Consider the following 23,924-nt stretch of genomic DNA (forward strand, 5'->3'; position numbering starts at 1 on the left):
CGCACCATAAGGATGTTTCGTCGTTCTGTCAGCCAATTGTAACTGTATCTTGGTGGGTTTAACCTCCAAGTTACCTATCTTTCTTAACATGTTTAGTGGCATTAAATTTATACTTGACCATAAATCTAATAGGGCATTACCCACAAATAGGTCACCAATTGATACAAAAATAGTAAAACTCCCTAGATCCTTGAATTTTTTTGGCAAGTATTTTAGCTTCAACAAACTGCTTCCAACTTCCAGCTCTATATCTCTGTTTTCAAAACAGCATATCTTCCTTCTAATTCCATCAAAGAATGTCTTTTTCTCCAGCCATCTCGCAAAATAATTTTTTGGAAGCAATTTATCATAAAATAATCCTTTCTTTTCTGTTTTTACATGCACATGAGAATCAGATAATTCTTTTGAAACTCTACTCTCTACAACTTCACATTTGTATCCCTCTTTTCTATTTTCTCCTTTATCTTCCTCAACTTTCACCATCTCTATCTCCCTCTCTTGTTCTTTTTATCACCCTTAGTAGTGATTTTATTATAATGCTCCTTAGGATTGGCAGTAGTGTTGGCTGAGAATTGGCCAATTTGTCCGTCTACAATTTGTGCCATTTGTTTCGCTATCTAGGTCTCCATACTCCTAAGCGTGGCCATGCTATTTTCTTGCAAGCTCACAATCTTTGACAAAGCATCTTCAACTTTACTCATTTTGTTAGGAATAGATGGATAATTGGGTTGATGAGGCTATTGGAAAGGCCCTTGCTTGTTGGATGAATTATAGTCTTGTTTCCATCCAAAATTTTGATTTTGACTATTTTTCCAACCTTGAGATAATTGTTGGAAAAACTGCCTTGCTTTCCTTGTTTTCCCATATAATTTACCTCAGCTTCAGGTGAGTTGATCTGATAAGAATAGTGACCATTAGGGTGATCACCTCCACAAAAATCATACCTGATAGGTATATTTTGACTTTGTTATGATTGAACAACATGCAACTTTTGGGGTAGTTTGGCCATTTGTGTGGTTAGTTGCTCAAGTTGTTGTGTCAGAATTTTATTTTGAGCCAGCAGTGCATCTGCAGTATTTAATTCCAATAATCTTCTCTTTTGATGACCTTGTTTGTCATGTTGAGCTTCATAGTCAGTTGTGGCCAAAGGTTCAATAATCCTTGTTGCTTGATTTGCATCTACAACCATCATTGTGCCACCAACTACGACATTTAGGAGCATCCTTGTATCCGACCTAAGACCATTAATAAATATGCTCAGTTGAGCAATTTCTTCAAACCCATGATTTAGGCATTTTCTCAACATCATCTTGAATCTCTCCCATGTCTCACAAAAAGATTCCTCTGCTCCTTGTCTGAACATAGAAATTTCAGATTCGATTTAATGTAACGAAAGATTGGGAAAAATCTCTGTAAAAACTTTTCCTCCACATCCTTTCATTTGGTTAAGCTTTGATTAGGATGTAATTTAAGCCACTCATTTGCTTTCCCTGCCAAAGAAAAATGAAATAGGCACACACACACACACACACACACACACACACACACACACACACACACACACACACACACACACATATATATATATATATACTTTCCAAATCACCTAACAGAAAACCCATAGTTCCCACTAATTCATAAAAGTTAGCCAAGTGTGTATGAGGATCCTCATGGTCCATCGCTGTGATTTGATTAGTACTAATGAGGGTGAGAAATGTTGCTTCATCTCTAAGGTCCTATTAGTAGCAGGTATTGCAATGCTAAAAAAGTGTCTAGGTCCTTGATGTATGATGTAGTCTCCAAGAGTCTTCTTAGGAGGTGGTACTTCCTCCGCCGCCTTATTACTCTCCTCCTGAAAAATGTGATTAGAAAAAGAAGAAGTTGTTGAAGAATCTTCTTTAATATCTTATTGATTTTCGTTTCTTCAAATAGCAATTGGTCTTTTGGAATCCGACCTCTCAATATCATATAAAAGCAACTAATGCAAGGGTTAGCAAGAAAAAATCACAAGCAATAACTGAAATTTATATTTTATATTTTTTTTCAAAAATTTAAAACTAACAGAAAATTAAATTCTAATTTAAAATTAAAAGCCAATAAAAACAATAAAAATGAAATAACAAAAATTTAAATCAAATCAAAACAAATAAGAGAGAATCTAAATTAAATCAAAAATAAATAGAAGAAATCTCAACAAATAAAACTAATAAGAAAAAAAGCAGAATAATAAATATGGAAATAAAATAAACACGATAAAAACAAATCAAAACAATAAAAATATTCAAAATATTTAGGAAACTATACTCAAAAAATCAAACTTGTTCCCCGGAAACGGCACTAAAAACTTGATGACTAATTACGGCAAGTGCATTGCGTTATCAGAAGTAATAATTGTCCCTAAGGAAAGATATCGATCGCACAAGGAACAATGAATTATCGAGAACATTTCAAGTCTATTCGTAGCACTCAAATATGTTAAGTATTATTGTTTAGGTCATAAGCCTAAAACTACTTTCCAGTCAGATTTACGATTCTCAATTTGTCAACACAATTTAGAAGTAAAACAACAATATCAATAATCAACCAAGAACTGAATATTATAATATATATATATATATCACCTCAATACATAAGAGTTCAAGAAGATTACTCTCAATCTCAAAGCGTAGAATTAGCCACACATACTTCTAGCACCTTCCATTCTTCCAATTAGCTTACAATTCACTTTATGTTTTCTTCCTCTCAATCTAGTACCCTAGGGTTTAACCTCTAGCCCAACCCCTATTTAAATTAATTTTCTAGAGTTAAGTCGCTTCCTGTGTTGCGTTGATGAGCTAAGTGAATAAACATAAAAAAGGCACAATCTGTCTGACGCATTCTCTCTCAAGCGAGGAATTTTCGCTTGAGCGAGAAAGGCGTTGATTTTTGAAAATAGTCCTGGGGCATTCTTGCTCAAGTAAGAATATCTCGCTTGAGCAAGATACTCCTGTTGCAAAATTCGCTTTTTCGGTGCTTTTCTCCATTTTGGGACCTTTCAATTTTCTCTTTTTTAGCTCAAATAATTCCCTTTTACTCCAAATCTTTAATCCTCCCTAGAAATGTGCAATTAACACCAAATTTGGAAAAAAAAATGCTCTTATTCAACTAAAGATCCTAAAAAATGTAAAAAGGTATACATTCATAAATTAGGGATTATTTTATATGTAAATTAACAATATATCCTCATAAGTGCCTATATTTTAATATGAGGTATTACTGAAATTAGGCACTTATCAATTACTCGTGTGCAAATGATAGCCAATAAACTCAAACGCAATGGAGAAACATTTGTGGATGCAATGGTTGTAGAGAAAATTCTTCTGTTGTTATTGACCGATGACTTTAAAAATGTTGTATGTGCAATCGACGAGTCAAGAAATTTGGAAGAAATGATCGTTGATGATCTCACATGTTCTCTTGAAGCACATGAACAATGAAAGAAGAAAAAGAAACAAGAATTATTGGAGGAAGCCTTACAAACAAAGATGAAGATCAAGGAAGAAAAGGTGATGTATGTGCAACATAACCAAGGAAGAGAACATGGACGTGGAGGTCGTAGTTTTGGCCGCAATGGAGGTTGTGGTCATGGAAACAACAATGAAGAGAGAGGAAAAATGAACAAGCAAAATTGGTGTGGACGAGGTCGTGGTCGTGTAAGAGGTGGTCATTCAAATCGTCCAAATGTTGAATGTTACAACTGTGGAAAATATGGATACTACGCAAAGGATTTCTATGCCGAGAAGAAAGTGGAAGAAAATGCCAATTTAGTCGAGGAAGATGAGAAAAAAGATGAAGGGATTCTCATGATGGAAAATGAAGGCATCACTCTAAATAGTGACATATTGTGGTATCTAGAAACTGGTGCTATGAATCGTATGTGCGAGCACAAACACCTCTTTATTGATATACAAGATATCAATGATGGACATGTTTCTTTTGGAGACTCAACGAAGGTTCCAGTCAAAGGTAGGAGAAAAATATGTTTTTCCCAAAAGGAAGAAAAAGAAGATACAATAGATGACATTTATTATGTACCTTGAAGAGTAATATTCTTAGTATGGGACAATTACAGGAGAAAAGTTGTTTGATTATCATGAAAGACTGAATGTTGCCTTTGAAGGACAAAAATAGACGAGTGCTCGCACATGTGGAAATGGAAAAAAATCAAATGTTCAAACTCAACTTAAAGAATATACAAGAGAGGTCCTTGCAAGTCAACATGTACGACAAAGCATGGTTATGGCATTTATGATTTGAACACTTACATTACAATGGGATAAAAGAGTTAGAAAACAAGAAAAGGGTCCATGCGTTACCAAACATGGACTACATCAAGAATTTTTTTGAAGATTGTGTTTTTGGTAAGCAAGCACTAGCGCATAAATGCTAATCAAATGCGGCTATTTTACATTTACAAATGCGGCTATAGAGTCGCATTTGATCAGCACGTATTTGTAAATCAGAGAGATACAAATGCGGCTATAGAGCCGCATTTGTAAATGCGATTTACGAATGCGGTTATTTCAAATAGCCGCATTTGTATATTCTTCTGAATGAGCTGAGGGTTTTAGGGGTTTAAGATTTACGAATGCATAGCCGCATTCGTAAATCACATTTACAAATGCGGCTTTTACCAAAGCCGCATTTGTAAATCTTGTTTTTTGATTTACAAATGCGGCTTTGGTAAATAACCGCATTTGTAAATAGTGTTTTTTTTTTAAGTGCAATTTTATATTGTCCTTAAACCATATAAATTAACCTGCATAATGATCAAACCCAACCAGACAAATACAGAAATATAGAGATAAATTGAGAGAATCAAAATGTACATTTACAAGTAATCAAATTACATAATAAAACCTACACTATTGATTAACTATGCTAGAGTTATACAAATTTATGAAATATGTGGACCAAGAATTTCTAACATATGAAATGCCTTCCGAATTCATTGGTGTTTCATTCGTGAATAACTGCATTGCAAAATATAGTTGACATAAATTAGTTTTTAGATATATATATATATGTTCAAGAATTATAAAAATGATTTAACATATCATGTTATTACCTCTTTCCAACCAGTTTTAACACCTAGTCTTATAATGGTAATCATCCATTGCATAATGTAATAGCCACACTCATAGCTTCCTGGTTGTTTATTACACTATAATTCAATAAAAAGTAATATGTTAGTATATTGATAAACAATGATAATAGAGAAAGAAAAAAAATTACAAACCTTTATTCTTATGTAGTTCAAATTATTTGAACTGAATCGACCTTTTAGGATGTTATATCCACGCCATGAACTGGTTAATACAAAAAACCTCGTTAGTAGATGGTTAATTAGTAACATATACAAAGTTAAATTTATAATGTACTTATGTATCAATGATATCCTTAAATTTTGTGGGAATCTTCTTGTGTAGGGAACATAACCACATAGCAGTCTTATCAACCATTGATAAGACAAGTAACTGTCAATGATGCCTATATCATCCATGAAAAGAGTTAGTAAATATTTAAAACATGAAATAGTAATAATTGATGACATATAATTAAACTTACTCATTAATATAAGGGCATAAATAAATTTGTTTTCCCTCTTTTTCCAGGGTCTTAGTGATGTATGCTTGAGTCTCAGATGACCTTGGTCCAACGGGATTAGTATATGCAGGATCTAAGAATCCATACATATTTTCCTTCCCCTCAGTGATACAGACTCTATGCAAAAACCTACAAGTTTTTAGTTAAAGCATAATCAATAATAATTTAACATAAAGTAAATTGAATAATAGGTAAAAATACTTACATCATAAAAAATTGAATTATAGTTATATTGAGCTCCTGATTCCCATATATAAATTATAATAAATCTGTGTTGTACATCATCAGTGGCAGTTCAGTGTTTATTTGAAAAAATGTATCATCCCACGGAACTGGAAAAGGTTCATTACCAATCTGACTAGCAATGAGACCAAATGAAGCTATAGGATTGTCAATTGGAACCTCACGCTTCTTCTCCAGACTTGGTGGCTGAAAAGGTTTCTACAAGATAAAGAACATTTGTATTAAATTATATGTAATATATAAATATAAATAAAAAATAATATAATGAAATGAAATTATTACATGAGGTTCGGGCATAAATCGAATGAGGTCTCTGGGTCAGGCAACGAATGTATGAAATGCATCAGCCACAGTGGTTACCTCATCTGAAGGTAGTGGAACACGAGCATCAGAAAATCGTACTTTTTCAACTGTTACCTTCGCCACATCAGGGGAGAGAGGAACGTTATGTAAGGTGGTGGCGTCTTGATAGACTTTTCCAAGGGCCACCACCCGAGGAAGTTTGTCGCCCACTACCAGTAGCTCACAATCCTTCGTCTGCCCATTAATATCATCTCCTGATGTTGGAGGAGCCGCACAACTCCCCTTTGTGCTCTTGGGAGTGGGACTAACAAGGGGTTCAATCGGCTCAGCACAAAGTTGTTGCGATAGAAACTCTTGTCGCATTCGATCATTCTCCTTTTTCATCTCTAGCCACATCAAATCAGTCTCCTTTCTCATCTCCTCCATTAATTCTTCACGTATCTTAGTCTCCAATTGAGTTTTGTTCTCTTTGAGGAGGAAGATGACTGTTGTTCTGAAACTCAAAAATATAGTTTAATTTCAACCCCTTGTCCAGCTGCACGAACACGACCACAGTGTTCAGGTCGTCCAATTGCTTCAACCAGGATATCGTGACGACCTTCAACAACAAATTTACCGTCGGATTCCAAGGAATCCTGCAAGAGTAGACAAAAATCATATTTTAAAGCATTAATATAATTAATGCTTTAAAATAAATGAAAATAACAAAAATAGCTCACAATTTTTTCGATGATAACCCCGGATTGCTCAGAACTTGGTGTACCCAACTTTTTAATTCGGGCCCTCTTCCATTTTACATGGCGAAAAGGTGGTGATGGAGGAGAAGTGACCCCTGTTTCCACATTCTCAGACAACGTCCTCTGTTTAGATTGCTCATTTTCCACCATCAGTGCTTGCTCAAGTTTTCGATACCCCGAACGAGACATAACGTGCGGGGTAACATTCTTCAAAGCTATCTCTTGAGCTTTCTTCCGACGATCCTGTCATAATTGAAATAAACAAAGTGAAGTAAATAAGATAAACTTATTAATGTTATACAAACAAAAAAGTTAAGTTACTTCACTTACCATCCATTCATCATTTTGACGACTTTCTTTAAAAAGATGCCATGTCTCTTCATCAATATGTTTGTACTTTAAACATGGATTTTCGTCTTTAAGGTCGCCAAAAACGTATCTCGAAGTCAGTCTTGACTTAAAGGTACGAAATTGAAGTCCGATATTGGATATAATCTTTGATCGAAGCGGTTCCACATCAGGAATTTCAAAGTTTGCCTGCAAAATAACATCAGCAAATTAAAATTAATCAATGAATATTCAAAAGCATTATATCAAAATGTAAAGCTCACCAGAACATCCTCCTAGATCATGTTCCGGTCGACCTCTGACACCTCATCCCATGAATTAATCAGAATGGAGAGCCTCTCACGAGAAACAACTCCAAGATAGCTCATAAACTCATCTGCTTTAGGACCAAAAGCCACTCCAGTGTTGACGTCAATGTCAACACGTGTCTTCTCACCAGCAGCACGTCTCAATGCGAAACGCTTCAATCTAGTAGGTCCTCTACTGCCTCGTCCGGATCGAGGTCTGAGTGGGGTCTGATCGTCATCCATATCTTTGTTAAAAAAATTAGGTAACAAACATTAGTTAATCTGCATCGAATTAAAATCATATAAAAATAATACATAAAATTCTAAATCTAAATGCTTATTTACAAGTTGCATGTGGGTTGAAAGTTCATATGTAAATTCCTTCATTGTGGTCTTTACGGGTTGCATGTACATCATCAAGTACATCGTTATCTTTATTAATTATCATTGGTGTGAATGAACGGGGGTCACCATTTTCAATATCATCTATGGCCTCCCCTTGTTTTTCCCGTGTAAAACGACATACCAATGATCTGACGTAGGATCTTTCACATAGAAAACTTGAGATGCTTGTTGAACCATTATAAATGGCTCATCTCGATACCCTGTCTTTCGAAAGTCCACTAGTGTGAATCCTGAATCATCAATTTTAACCCCACTTTTATTGTCAACCCATTTACACTTGAAAACTGGAACGGAAAACTTAGTGCAGTCAACCTCCCATATCTCTTCTATAAACCCATAGTATGCCATTGATCTAAGTATTGGATTTGTATCTTTCGAAGTCGAAAACTGCGTTGACTCGACTTCAAGAGTAACACCAGAATTTTGAACTGTACTCTTTTCATCCATGGACTTCATGTAAAATATACAATTATTCACTTCGTACGCTGTACATGAGATGACATCAAACTTCAATCCAGCAGCCAACCAGGTCAAGGTCTCTGATGCAGTTGAATCCTTGAACACCTCGTCTTTAAACCAAGGCATGAAAGTTCTATTATGTTCCATCAAGACCCATTTCTCTGCTTGTCTTGGGTTATTTGCCTTCACAATGACTTTATGAGCTTCTATGTAAGGTATAACTTCATCTGTATTATTCAATATGTACAAATGTGCTTGCAAGACTTCTGATTGAGATTTGCTTACAATATTCACACCACGTAAACATTTACTTGTAGAACGCCTGTGGTGCCATGAATTAGCTGGAACACCTATTGGATTTGCTTTTGTCATGTACTCTGAAAAAAATTCAATACTTTCTTCAGCTGTGTACCTTTCAATCATTGAAGCCTCTGGACGATAATGATTTTTCACATAACCTTTCAAAATTTTCATAGACCGCTCAACAGGATACATCCATCTTAAGTACACTGGTCCACACAATCTAACCTCTCTTACCAGATGCACCACTAGATGAACCATGATGTCAAAAAAAGACAGAGGAAAAAACATCTCCAATTCACACAAGATAACACCAATTTCATGTTGAAGTTCATATAGTTTTGATGGATCAATGACTTTCAAACAAATGAAAGAGAAGAATGAGCACAAACGGGTTATGGTATGTCTAACATTTTTTGGTAAGATCCCACAGATAGCTACCGGCAACAACTGTTGCATCAAGATGTGACAATCATGAGACTTCAACCCAATTAACTTCAAATCTTGCATTGACACTAGGCTCTTCACATTTGGGGAATGTCCTTGTGGAACTTTCACACCCTTTAAACATTAACAAAAACTAATTTTTTCATCTTTTGACATTGTGTAACAGGCTGGGGGCAAATATGTACACTTACCCATTTTTATGGGTGCCAACTCGCCGCGTATGTTCATCTCAATCAAATCTAAACGAGCATTTAGACCATCCTTCGTCTTCCCGTTAATGTTAAGAAGTGTACCAATTAAGCTATCACAGACATTCTTCTCAACATGCATTACATCTATACAATGTCTGACTTCTAACCTCGACCAGTACGGAAGATCAAAGAAGATTGATTTCTTCTTCCAAATGTTTGTCACAGATGACTTTTTGTTTACTTACCGAAGGTGTGGTCTATGTTATTTACCTTCTCGTAAACCTCAACACCGGTTAATGGAGTTGGTGGACCACTGGCCTCTTGGTGTCCATTAAAGGCTTTTTTCAACCTCCAGTAAGGATGATGACTTCTAAGAAACCTCTGATGCCGAAGATATATTGTTTTCCTTCCATGTTTCAATTGTTGAGAAGCAGTGTCTTTTTCGCATATTGGACATGCTTTATGACCCTTAACACAATAGCCTGATAAGTTACCATATGCGGGAAAGTCATTGATGGTGCAAAATAACATGGCATGAAGCTTGAAAGTTTCATTAGCAAATCCGTCAAATACTTCAACACCCTGGTCCCACATTAACTTCAAATCTTCAATTAGGGGACTTAGATAAACATTAATATCATTCCCTGGCTGTTTCGGACCGAATATCATCATAGACAACATCATGTATTTTCGCTTCATGCACAATCCAGGAGGTAAGTTGTAAATAACTAGTAATACAGGCCATGAACTGTGATTTGTACTCATATTACCAAATGGATTCATTTCGTCTGTAGCTAAACCAAGTCGGATATTTCTTGATTCTTTACCAAACTCTGGAAACTCATCATCAAATTTCTTCCACTGAATAGAATCAGCTAAATGTCGGTACATGCCATCACATTTCCTCTCATCTACATGCCATCTAAGATTCTTAGCATCGTTTGGGTTTGCAAACAAACGCTTCATCCTTGGAATGATGGGAAGATACCACATAACCTTCATTGGGGGTCCATTCTTTTCTATATCTTCAATAGTATCATCATCTTTTTATTTCAACTTATAACGTGATAACCCACACCTCGGACAACTTTTCAACAATTGAAATTCTTTGCGGTATAATATACAATCATTAGAACATGGATGTATCTTTTTATACTCCATACCCATTGGACAAAGAATCTTTTTAGCCTCATAATTACGATTAGGTAGAGTATTTCCCTCTGGAAGCACATCCTTCAACAACTGAAGCAATTTTGTGAAGCTTTTATCAGTTCATCCATTTATTGCCTTCAAATTCATCAATCTTAACACCGCCGACAACCGTGTGAAGTTAGTTGATCCAGGATACAATGGAGTCTCTGCATCGCTTGACATACTTCCATATCCATGCACTTTTGCAAAAGACTCAGCTCCTACATCACGAATCATGTCCTCCAATCGATCATCTTCTACATCATCGTGTACTGCTTCATCCATGGTGGACCCCACATATTCTTCAGTTACGGAAACACGTGGTAAATTTAATAATTCACCATGCCATGTCCAAGTTGTATACGATCGAAGAAACCCATCACATAACAGGTGCTCCCTCATTAAATTAGTATCCAATATCTTTCCATTCAAACAGTTAACGCACGGACACCTGATCTTTGCTCCATCATGACCACTATTAATCGCGTTACGTTGTGCAAATTGTGTAAATTCTTCTACTCCTCTTTCGTACTCATTGTACCGCCCTGGTAGTCGGAAGTGATGATGTGGCATCAAGCTATTGTATAGGCGTGTTGGGGGGACGCCAGGTTGGCAGAAGGGAAGGAAGTCGGGGGACTCGTGTAGTCGCCAGTTATCAAGTTGGCGTGCTCCGATCTCCAGCGCACCAGAACCGGCGGTCACCGGGTTGAAGATGAAGTCGCCAGATATGAATCCAGGCGACCAAGTGATTAGAGATCGCCGAAACAAGGACATCGCCGGAGATGAAGGCAGATGGACATTTCCCAGCTGGCCAGAGGATGAGGTCGGGGGACAGCTCACTCGAGCATAAACGGTGGAACAGGTGGTGCAGATCATGAAGGCGGCCGGCGAGACCACAGGGAAGGGGTGTACGAAGGCACCCTAACTCGCCAATCCAGTAGAGATCGCATTCCAGGACAGTTATGCCCTGAGTGGTATCAGGCATAAGTAACTTAGCCAAAGGAGAGTCAGAAGTAGCGCCCAAGTCAAGGAGGCTCCAGATGATGGCACGTGTACAGCTGGATGTGAGCCACGTGTCCAGATGTGTAACTGCCAGGAGAGAGAAAGTGTCTAGGTATATAAGGGTTTCCCAACGAACTTCTGAGGTACGCACGTTCAGATTGTCTTCTTTACGCTTGCGAGTTTCCTGAGTATACTGAGAGAGAACTGGTTCACGGTTCCTTGAGAGTTCTTGAGTGTTACTCTTAGAATTTGGTGGTTCAGTCACTGACTTGGGCGTTGGAGTGCGATCGGCCGCAGCGGCGCCGCTCTGTTCTTTTGTAGGTTCTTGAGGTGGATCGTGGCGAAGGACGGAGGTTGACGCGGTGCACACGTCGATCCAAGTTTGACGAGGCAAGCTCCAATGTTTTGGTCAACAGGCAGGACCATCAGGCGCCCACCGTGGGGCCGTGTAAAACCTGTTCCCATCCACAGCACGAGTTCTTGGAGGTTTTTGCAGTTTTCTGTGTGGTTGTGTGCTGGTGCAACCATTGTCCGCTGTTCATCTAGGTTTTGTTCGGTAATTTCGCGTTTTCCACCGTTCGTTTGGATTTTTGTTCGGTGAGGTGAAGGTTCTTGCTGCTTGCACGGATTTTGATCGGTGAGATCTGAGTTCTTTGGCTCGTTTTGGTTTTTCGTGGAAGGAGCGTTGGTTTCTGGTGGAGTTACGAGTTTCTGTGGAGGTTCTCTGTGTTCTTGAGGTTTCTTTCGAAGTTTCGCGAAGCTCTTACCGATTGATCGTTGAATCGATCGTCGCTGAAGGAGGTGTTGTTCATTGCTCTCTGTGATTTGTCAAGTTTTCATGAGAAAAATGAGAAGCAACCGTTCAAGTCCAGTTGCACCTGTTGCTGCTGAAGGCGCCATGACCATGGCGCAGATGGTGGAGATCATGCGTTCGTTGCAGGCGAATGTGGAAGCCTCGCGTATAGAGCAGGCGAGAATGCATGAGGACCTGGTCGCCTCTCGGGCCAGGAATGATGAGTTAGCAAAGTAACTGAAGAATTGCGTCAAGCTCTTCAGGAGCAGCGAGGGCGCCCAGTCGCTGAAGAGGTCGCGCCGTCAACGCCGCCTCGTGTTTTTCCTATGCCTTTCGCTCAGGCGATTACCGACACGCCCATCCCTGCGAGTGTGGTACCTGTGAAGGCTGTTTTCACCGGCGTGGAGGATCCTGAAGCTCATCTCACCACGTTCCATACGTAGATGATGCTGTCAGGAGGGTCAGACGCTGTGTACTGCAAGATGTTTGTGAGCACACTCCAGGGAACGGCGCTGGAATGGTTTGTGAGCCTACCTACAGGTCACATAACCAACTTCCAACAGTTTTCGAAAATCTTCGTCGAGCAGTACATCGTGAACAAGGCACCGCCCAGGGTGTCTTATGATTTGTTCGATATAAGGCAGTATCAGGGAGAGTCCCTCAGGGACTACCTGAATCGTTTTGGGGCGCAGATGGTCCGATCGCCAGCCAAAGATGAAGAGATGCTGGTCTACGCATTCAAGAAGGGCGTGCTGCCGGGACCATTCTGCGAGGCATTGATCAGGGCTCACCCTGCCACGTTTGCTGAGGTCAGGCGACTTGCGGTAGCCCACATCGCCGATGAGAGCGAGGTCGCCGAGAAGAGGGGAAGCGTGGCTCCCGCCAGGCCACGCGCCCAGACCAGAATCCAGCCACAGAGGGTGCTGGAGACAGCGGCGGCCAGGAGGGATCAGAGGACTCGCCATCCTTATGATCCAAGGAAGAACAAGGGCAGGGGCCAGGGACGCCCGCAACCAGCACGCCGGGAGTACAATCGCCCGCCTAAGCACAAGTTTGTCATGGGATTGGCGGACCTGATCGCCATTCCCAATATATCAGCTAGGTTGAAAGCGCCCGAGAAGGTGGGCGACAAGGTGTTGGGACCAAAGCCAGACGCCTGGTGTGAGTTTCACCAGGGCTTTGGCCACACCGTGGATTCGTGTTTGGCTTTAGGATACCAGCTCGACGATCTGGTTAAGAGCGGGTTCCTAAATGACTATTTGCTGGATAGAAGGACGGCGGGTGCGTCGAGCTCCCAACCAGCAGGTGGAGAGGCTCAGCAGCACGAGATGCCTACGCACGGGGAAATCCACACCATCGCAGGAGGTTTCTCGGGTGGTGGATGCACCGCTTCACAGAGGAAGAAGTATGCCAGGTCTGTGATGACGGTGGATATGTTTGAAGACCACTCGCCGGATGTGGACATTACGTTCACAAAGCAAGATCTTCGGGACATCGTGCCTCATGACAACGACCCCATAGTCATCTCGCTGATCACAGCAGGAAGAAAGGTCCACAGGGTTCTGGTGGACCAAGGAAGCTCGGCAGACGTGATGTTCTGGCCGACTTTCACGCAGTTGGAGCTACCCCTTGACCAGCTGAGGCCCTATGGAGGGTGTTTGTATGGTTTTGCTGGTGACCAGGTAGAGGTCAGGGGGTACATAGAGTTGAGGACCACGTTTACAGATGAGGCGGGTTCGAGAACAGAGAAAATCAAATACCTTGTCGTAAACGCCCCTTCAGCATACAACATTCTGCTGGGAAGACCCACGCTCAACAGAATAGGCGCTATACCGTCGACCCGGCACATGAAGGTGAAGTTGCCGTCTATGGAGGGGGTGGTGATCACCATCAAATCCGACCAGAAAGAAGCGAAGAAGTGCTATGAGAATAGCCTGAAAAACAAAAGGTCTGTGAGTTATGTAACAACCACCCCGCCTCCTGGTGTGAAGCCCAGATCGACGGTAATAGAAGAGACCGCCGGAAGAGATGTGGTGATGGTGGATGCTGAGCTGGGGGAGGGGAACGCCGGTCTGGAAGAAGAGGAGGCAAGGAATCGCCCTGAGGAAGCGAGGGAGCTGGGAATCGCCAGGGCGGTGATCGCCAGAGAAACCAGGCCAAAACCCGTCGAGTAGTGGCTCGAGAGAGAGATCGGGGGAAAGATCTTCAAGCTGGGAAGATCCCTAGAGGTCGAGCTCCAGGACCAGATCGCCAAGGTGATAGAACGGCATCTGGATGCATTTGCATGGTCCGCTTCGGACATGCCCGGGATCGATCCCGACTTCTTGTGCCATCATTTGGCGATGGACAACTTGGTGAGACCAGTGCGGCAGAGAAGAAGGAAGTTCAACGAGGAGAGGAGGCAGGCGATCAGGGACGAAACGCAGAAACTCCTTGCTGCAGGCCACATCAGGGAGGTGCAGTACCCTGATTGGCTGGCCAATGTCGTGCTGGTGAAGAAGAGTAATGGGAAATGGTGCATGTGCGTCGATTTCACTGATCTGAATAAGGCTTGTCCAAAGGACTCATATCCTTTACGAAGCATAGATGCCCTGGTGGACAGTGCTGCAGGGTGTAAGTTGCTGAGCTTTCTGGATGCCTTCTCGGGGTACAACCAGATAAAGATGTACCCCATGGATGAAGAGAAGACTGCCTTCATGACCGAGAGATCGTGCTACTGCTACAAGGTGATGCCTTTTGGGCTGAAGAATGCGGGGGCCACATACCAGAGGTTGATGGATCGAGTACTTGCACCGATGTTGGGAATGAATGTGCAAGCGTACGTGGATGACATGGTCGTGACCTCGCCAGAGAAAAGCAAGCACGTTGCGGACTTGGAGGAGTTGTTTACTACGATCGCCAAGTTTAGGTTGAAGCTGAATCCGGAGAAGTGCATCTTTGGCGTGGAGGCTGGGAAGTTCTTGGGCTTCCTCTTAACTGAGAGAGGAATAGAAGCCAACCCTGATAAGTGTGCCGCCATCTTGGCGATGAGGAGCCCGGCCACTGTGAAGGAAGTACAACAGCTTACAGGTCGGATGGCCGCCCTGTCTCGCTTCGTGTCAGCTAGCGGAGAGAAGGGCCATCCCTATTTTCAGTGCTTAAGGCGGAATAACAAGTTTGCCTGGACGAAGGAATGTGAAGAAGCCTTCGTCAAGCTGAAGGAGTACCTGGCGAGCCCGCCGGTTTTGTGCAAACCGCTGGTGGGAACCCCTCTCAGGTTGTATTTTGCTGTAACTGAGAGGGCGGTGAGTGCGGTGCTCGCCCAGGACCAAGATCAGGCTCAAAAGCCTATTTATTTTGTTAGTAAGGTGCTGCAGGGCCCCGAAACGAGATATCAGGCCCTGGAGAAGGCTGCGCTGGCTGTGGTGTTTTCGGCGAGGAGGTTGCGCCACTATTTTCATAGCTTCACGATACTGGTGATGACCGACCTGCCCATCCAGAAGGTCTTGAAGAAGCCTGACGTTGCTGGGAGGATGGTGAAGTGGGCAGTGGAGCTGTCGGAGTTTGATATTAAGTATGAGCCCCGAGGCCCGATCAAGGGGCAGATCTTCGCAGATTTCGTGGTCGAGCTCTCGTCTGAAGCAGCACGTGTTGAGGGGGATGATTTCCGTTGGGTGCTTTCGGTGGACGGATCATCAAACCAGCAGGGTAGCGGTGCTGGAGTCATCTTGGAGGGACCCAACGGCGTGCTGATCGAACAATCCTTGAGGTTTGCCTTCAAGGCCAGCAATAATCAAGCAGAGTATGAGGCGCTGATCGTCGGGATCTTGCTGGCTAAAGAGATGGGAGCCAGGGTGTTGATGGCCAAGAGTGACTCGCTGCTAGTCACGGGGCAAGTAACAGGCGAGTTCCAGGCTAAAGATCCACAAATGGCGGCTTACCTGGAGTATGTACAGGAATTGAAGAGTTCCTTTGCCTCCTTTGAAGTAGTGCATGTGCCCAGAGAGCAGAATGCCCGAGCTGACTTGCTAGCTAAGCTCGCCAGTTCAGGCAAGGGGGGTAGGCAGAGGACGGTGATTCAAGAAACTCTGAAGACGCCGAGAGCATTTGTAGCAGATCACCTGGTCCTTCAGATAAGCAAGTCGACGGAGAAAGCGGCGAGGAGTCACAGATCCCTGACTCAAGAGACCTTGAGATCGCCGAGAATAAGAGCATGTCGGGGGGAGAGGGTGCCTACGCAGGTCTGCGCTACGCATGAGCCAGACACCTGGGTAACACAGTACAAGCGATGCCTGGCGGATGGCCTTCTCCCGCTGGATCCGACGGAGGCTAGGAAGGTAAAAAAGAATTCTAGCAAGTTCACAATGATTGATGGCGAGCTGTACAGGTTTGGGTTCACTCACCCACTCCTGGAATGTGTGCACGGGGAAAAATGTACAAGAATTATGGCAGAGCTCCATGAAGGGATATGCGGAAGCCACGTCGGGGGTCGAGCTCTGGCCGCAAGGACTCTCCGTGCCGGTTACTACTGGCCAACAATGAGAGAAGATTGCAAGAGGTATGCGCAGTGCTGCAAACAATAAACAACAGCACGCCGATTGGCACAAGGCGCCTCCCGAGGAGTTGAAGTCGATTTACAGTCCTTGGCCGTTTCATACATGTGGAATCGACATCCTGGGACCGTTTCCCCTGGCGATCAGGCAGATGAAGTACTTGGTGGTGGCGATTGAATATTTCACCAAGTGGATCGAAGCAGAACCAGTGGCCCAGATCACCGCACACAAGATTGAGGGTTTCGTGTGGAAGAACATTGTGTGCCGATTTGGTGTGCCCAAGCGCCTGGTGTCGGACAATGGGACTCAGTTTGCAAGTCACCTGTTGAAGAAGCTGTGCGAAGGGGTGGGAATTCAACAAGTGTTCGCATCCGTCGAGCACCCTCAGACGAATGGCCAAGTAGAGTCAGCCAATCGGGTGCTGCTGAGAGGGTTGAAGAGGAGGCTAGAGAAAGCCAAAGGAAGTTCGGCTGAGGAGGTACCCCGTATAGTTTGGGCGTACCACACCACCGAGCAGTCAGGAACCCACGAGACCCCGTTTAGCTTGGTTTATGGGTGCGACACAATGATTCCAGTAGAGATCCAGGAGAGCTCGTCGAGATTCCAGAACTTTGTGGAGGAAGACTCGAATGAGGAGAGAAGGTTGAACCTGGACTTGCTGGATGAGGTCAGGGAAGAGGCGAGATTGAAAGCTGAGGCGGTGAAGAGAAGGATTGAACGAAGATATAACTCGAAGGTGATGCCGAGACAGTTCAGAGAAGGCAATCTGGTGATGAGGAAAGCCCACCAGTACGAGATGGAGAATAAGCTGTCGCCCAAGTGGACGGGACCGTTCAGAATAACCGAGGCGCTTGGGAACGGCGCCTACCGCTTAGAGACATTGGAAGGAGGGGCGATTCCTCGCACCTGGAACGCCACGCACCTCAAGTTATATTACAGTTGAGAACTTTGTAAGTAAAGACAAACACGAAGTTATATTACAATGTTTCTGTTAAAACAGTTTGAAGGGGACACTCTTTTTTCCCTAAGGAGGGTTTTTAATGAGGCCACCCAATAAAGAAGAGTTTTCGAAGCTTAAAGTTGTTTTAGATTGCATGCTTGTTGTTTTCCGAAAGTTTTGAAGAAAGACCTTGTCACTTATATGTGATTTAAGGCAAGTTAAAGATATATTGCATGCTTTCTAGAAGGTTTCTAAGTCCCCATCGTCTTTCGGCGATTGGCGGCATCAGTTAAAGTTAAAGTCCTCATCGTCTTTCGGCGATCGGAGGCACCAGTTAAAAGACCTCAACGCCCTCGCGCGTTCTGAGGCGAGTTAAAGACCTCCTCGCCGTCGAGCGAGTGCAGGCGAGAAAGAGCGAAAAGTCCTCAGTGTTTCTGGGGGAGGGAAGATGTAACCCCTGGGGCAATGTAGAGGCACCAGTGAAAAGTCCTCAGTGCTTCCAGAGGAGAGAAGATGTAGCCTCTGGGGCAATGTAGAGGCACCAGTGAAAAGTCCTCAGTGTTTCTGGGGGAGAGAAGATGTAACCCCTGGGGCAATGTAGAGGCACCAGCGAAAAGTCCTCAGTGTTTCTGGGGGAGAGGAGATGTAACCCCTGGGGCAATGTAAAGGCACGAGATAAAGACCTTCTCGCCGATGAGCGAGTTCAGGCGAGTTAAAGACCTGCTCGCTGATGAGCGAGTTCAGGCAAGATAAAATCCTTCTCGTCCCGAACGAGTTCAGGTATGGTGTAAAGGGTGGAAGAAGTTTGGAGGGCGGCTAAGGTAGGTTCGAAGAGAACGCCTAGCCACCCGGCCTCTTCTTCTGAAGCTCAGGGAGGTAGAGAAGGATCCGAAAGGCGCCTCTACCCCCAGACAAAGGAACAATGGCCAAGTTGAGAAGGCAAGAGGAAGCTGGAATCGCCAAGAGTCTTTGGCGACCAGGAGAAATTCAAGCAACGGCGAGAAAGTCAAAGACCCGTTTTGATGAAGCAGATCGGGTGAGCTGTGTCTTAAGCCATTAAGTCGAGTTGAAGTTCGTTATTTGAAGAGCGATTTTACGCTAAGGTTCATTACCTTGGGGTTACAAGTTGTTAGAGTGATTATTGTTCGAAAGTCGGTGGTTCGAAGCAGTTAAGTATATAATCGCGCTTACGAAATTGCTAAGTTAATTTCTTTGAAGTAAATCGTGCAAGGAAAGACAAAGCAGACAGAGAAGTTAAAAGAAGAGGTACAGAAGCTTTGCAATAAAGTAAACACCAGTTCAGAGTACATGTACAAATAAAGAGAGAGTTTATTACAAGTATAAGAGAAAGACAAAGGAATAATGGATGGAGGGAAGCCAATCAATCTTCAGAGGGAACAACCTTCCCATCCACCACCTCGTTGTTGAGGGACACCATGGTAAGATCTAAATCGGGATACAGGCAGGCGAACTGTTCCCAGGCGGCCTCGAATCCAGCAGCAAGAATCTGGGCAGAGCTTAGCTCAAGTTCTTCGATCTGTTTCTTTAGCCCCTCGTTCTGCTGCTTCAGCTCTTCAGCTTGTTTCTTAAGTTCTTCAATGGTTTCCTGAGCTTGAAGAAGGTCTTCAGCAACCTTCTTGGATTCTGCCTGCACCTGGGCCAGTTCGGCGGCGATCTTCCCATTTTCTTCGTTGGCTTCAGCGAGCTTGGCCATGGTGTCGTCTCTTTCCTTTTCCACCTTCCCCAGGAAGACCTCCCGATCGGCTGACCTTTGTTCGAGCTTCTTTACCTTGGCGGCGTCAGCTTTGATCAACGTCTCCAGGTCAGCCACTTTGACGCGATAAGGTACCAGCTTGCTCTCCAGCTCAATCTTCTCTTGAGCCAAGAGCTGCACCTTATGGCGTAGATCGGTGGCCTCCTTGCGCGCCACCCGGAGCTCGGTGCTCATAGCATCTTCTACTCGAGAGTGTTCGATCTCGGCGAGTGTAAGATTGCAGGATAACCTCTCCGCCTCAATCCTTATGGTGCTATTCTCAGTTCGGAGTGCGAAGAGGTCATCCTGGAGCTTCCTGGTGGAACTCTCCACAGCTTTAGATATGATGGAGGGGAAATCCTCCGCCATCATCTTCAGTTTTGCTGAGAAGGGCTCCCACATCCTCTTGACCTCAAGAGAGAGGTTCGCTTGTGGAGGCACCGGGTGGGCTTGTTGTTGGTTCTCGCCGCCACCTTCTTGAGTTGGTTGTTCTTTGGGTGCTTCTTGGCGTGGTGGCGACGTCGGGGATTCAGTAATAAGGATTGGAGAGTGGTGAGCACCTTCATCCCTGACTGGTGCAGCGTTTGCGGTTGAGGTATTTGAAGGAGGACCCCCTCCAGCTGATACATAAGGCGTGGAGGCGCCCGGGGGGTTCTCCATGAAGTTAGGCTCGGTGGCCTCAACCACAGGAGGTGCAGACGCCAAAGGAATCGCTTGGACTGGCGAGGCGGGAGCTGGTGGAGGAAGCAATGTTGGAGGCGGAGCAGGTGTGGATGGTGGTGTTGATGTTGGAAGAGGGGGTGGAGCAGATGGTGAAGAAGGCGCCACCCTCTTCCTCTTGGTGACGAGGCCATCTTCAGTCACCTCTTCGTCTTCTTCTTCCTCATGGACTACTTGGAGGGCTTTCCTCTTTGGTTTTCTGAGGATAAGCTTTTTGCGCTGATTGACGGGCTGGGCCTCGGGAGGAGTTGGGCCTTTGGGTGGCGACCTGCCCTGTGCGGCGGCGATCTCCACCACTGAGTTTGGCACGGTTTGGGAACCCGATGCCAACCCGTGGGCTCGGGCGAGCGCCCTCAGTTCAGCAAGTTTGCCCTGGCCCAACATACGATCTGCATAATGCAAAGATGCATGGGTCAGCTCAGAGAAAAAAATAAACGCATAAGTCAGTATGCAGCAGAAAGCAGATCAGTGGTGCATAAAATAAAACCAAAGTCTTGTGCACAACGCACAAGACGCCCAGAAACAGTTAACAGAGATAATGTCAAAGTAAAGACTTAGACGTTGAGGTGAGTTCTAACCTATGCGAACTTCGAGTTGATCTTCGAAGAACTCGTAGGAGATGAGTGTAGTAGTGAGGAAAGTAATGTTGGCGTCTGCCGCACTCTTCCAGAAGAAGCATAGGTCCTTGTCCAAAGCACCCATGCTATCAGGACTCATTGGCCTCCTGAAGGTGCCTTTGGACTCTTTGTTCCCCTTGTTTACCCAATACAAGGGGAAACCGTCGAGCAGTGAGGCGTCCTTGTCGTTCGGGCGCACTTGGACAAACTTGCCCTTCCAGTCTTTGTAAGATTGCTGGAAGATAGAGAGGATTGACCTCCCAGCAATCCCATTAAGGCTCACCCACAGGCGATCTCCTGGGTGTTTGGCTTCGAAGAGGAAAAGAAAGACGTCCACTGACGCTGGCAACCCCAGATGGTCGCACATTATCTGGAACGCCCGCACGAACGCCCAGCTGTTGGGATGGAGCTGGGCGGCGGCGATGTCGAGCTCGGTAAGAAGCTCCCTTTCAAAACGAGTGAAGGGAAACCTAAGTTTCACCTTCTTGAACAGAGTGGTGTAGACGAAGCAGAACAACCCGCCATTGTTCCCTTTGTCATCGGCGCACACTGGCATGTCGGGGGGGCAAGGTAGCACCATCATCTTTTCGTCGTGCTCCTTGTGGAACGATAGGTGAGGCTCGTCCCCTTTCTTCAAACGAAGAACTGCCCCAACAGAGTTTACTGAAGAAGTTTCCTTCAGCAAGGTCGGGGTGGCCCATGGGTATAGTTTTTTGAAGTCTGGGGAAGGAACGGAGGCTCCTCCGGCGACAGGTGGAGTAGCCTGAGCCAGGTTAGAGCGGGAGGGTGCAGGCCTCTCAGCCTGGGAAGAAGAAGCACCAGGTGCTCGCGGTTGGTTGTGTGCTTGAGATGAAGGGTTTCGTGACGAGGGAGGTGGATTTGGGGTGATCTTTGAGCGAGCCATCGCGGAAGCTGCAAAGGAAAAAGAAAAGAAAAGGTGATCAGGGTTCGCAGAGGCTGGCTCGATCGTGAAGGAAGGGTGAAAAACGAACGAACGAAGGTTCGTTGTAACGAAGACGAAGCCCTAAGTTACGAGAAAGGAGAAATAGAAAAACAGCCCACAGCGTATGCACCAGACAGTTAAAGGATGATGCGAATCGGTTAAAACGCAGGAAAAACCAGCAGAAGGAGTAAAGGAAGTACCTTTTTATGATCGGAAGAGTGATGAAGGAAATTGGTGATTCAGGAGGTTGAAAAGTGTCGAGAGCTTTTGCAGAAGAAAGTTGAAGTGTCTGAGAAAACGAAGAAGTGATGGAACAGTGAAGAGAAATGGGTTTAAGGGTTTTTCGAAATGGGTTTGGGAAGCGCAAACGACAATTGAAGGTAACCGTTGACGAAGCCACGTGTCGAGCGATGGGAGGAGTGTTTGGTGGAGTGTCAGGAAAGCAGAAAGTACAACCGCTTGGAATTCTGCGCCAGCGCCACGTAGATCAGTATTGACGTGACTCCTTTAGTCTTTTCGCTGGACAAGTCTTCGCTTAAGACTGGGGGGCTTGTGTACCGCCCTGGTAGTCGGAAGTGATGACGTGGCATCAAGCTATTGTATAGGCGTGTTGAGGGGACGCCAGGTTGGCAGAAGGGAAGGAAGTCGGGGGACTCGTGTAGTCGCCAGTTATCAAGTTGGCGTGGTCCGATCTCCAACGCACCAGAACCGGCGGTCACCGGGTTGAAGATGAAGTCGCCAGATATGAATCCAGGCGACCAAGTGATTAGAGATCGCCGAAACAAGGACATCGCCGGAGATGAAGGCAGATGGACATTTCCCAGCTGGCCAGAGGATGAGGTCGGGGGACAGCTCACTCGAGCATAAACGGTGGAACAGGTGGTGCAGATCATGAAGGCGGCCGGCGAGACCACAGGGAAGGTGTGTACGAAGGCACCCTAACTCGCCAATCCAGTAGAGATCGCACTCCAGGACAGCTATGCCCTAAGTGGTATCAGGCATAAGTAACTTAGCCAAAGGAGAGTCAGAAGTAGCGCCCAAGTCAAGGAGGCTCCAGATGATGGCACGTGTACAGCTGGATGCGAGCCACGTGTCCAAATGTGTAACTGCCAGGAGAGAGAAAGTGTCCAGGTATATAAGGGTTTCCCAACGAACTTCTGAGGTACGCACGTTCAGATTGTCTTCTTTACGCTTGCGAGTTTCCTGAGTATACTGAGAGAGAACTGGTTCACGGTTCCTTGAGAGTTCTTGAGTGTTACTCTTAGTATTTGGTGGTTCAGTCACTGACTTGGGCGTTGGAGTGCGATCGGCCGCAGCGGCGCCGCTCTGTTCTTTTGCAGGTTCTTGAGGTGGATCGTGGCGAAGGACGGAGGTTGACGCGGTGCACACGTCGATCCAAGTTTGACGAGGCAAGCTCCAACGTTTTGGTCAACAGGCAGGACCACTCATCACTTATACGAACAAAATTTATCCAATTTCGATCCATTATATTCTGCAATAGTCATTCAAAATCAAGGTTCTATCTAACATTTTTGCCAAGGGTCGAACACCCCGAACTCAATACCAGCACGTATTATTGCCGAGGGTCGAACACCCTCGGACTCAATACAACAACGATAATTCTATTGAAAACTAACAACTAACATAACATAAGTACTAATTATAATAAATACTGAATAATATAAATTAAAAAATACAAATTATAATACATAAAAAAAATTCATAACATTAAAAAAATCAAAAAAATTTAAAAAATCACCAACCTTGTGTGAGAAGCCTTCGTTGGTGAAGAGTAAAGAAGGAGCAGAAGCGGTGGCGGCGGCAGCAGAACCGGTGGCGCTCAATGAAGCTACGAAGGAGAGAAAAAACCAACAAGAACCCACACGAAGTCAATGTAACAATACTATGTAAGAAACCAAAGCGAAGAAAAACGAAAAAAATTAATACATTCGGTGCAGCACAAAACGAGGTCGAAGAACTTACCAAATGTGAATGAAGATGAGAAGAATAGAGGGAACGTAGCAGGAACAGTGCAAACGCGACCTGGAACGGAGTAGCAACAGTGAA

The 23,924-nt window shown here is 44.2% G+C and overlaps 1 non-coding gene across 1 annotated transcript; it reads left to right on the plus strand.

Moving 5' to 3' along the window:
• Positions 1–1,277: 1,277 nt before the first annotated feature.
• On the plus strand, positions 1,278–1,382 carry LOC137827396 (small nucleolar RNA R71). The gene has a single exon (XR_011083751.1). It is a non-coding gene; the product is annotated as a small nucleolar RNA R71 (small nucleolar RNA).
• Positions 1,383–23,924: the final 22,542 nt, after the last annotated feature.

Source organism: Phaseolus vulgaris, chromosome 8 (assembly GCF_000499845.2).
Source record: "Phaseolus vulgaris cultivar G19833 chromosome 8, P. vulgaris v2.0, whole genome shotgun sequence".
Lineage (NCBI taxonomy): Eukaryota > Viridiplantae > Streptophyta > Magnoliopsida > Fabales > Fabaceae > Phaseolus > Phaseolus vulgaris.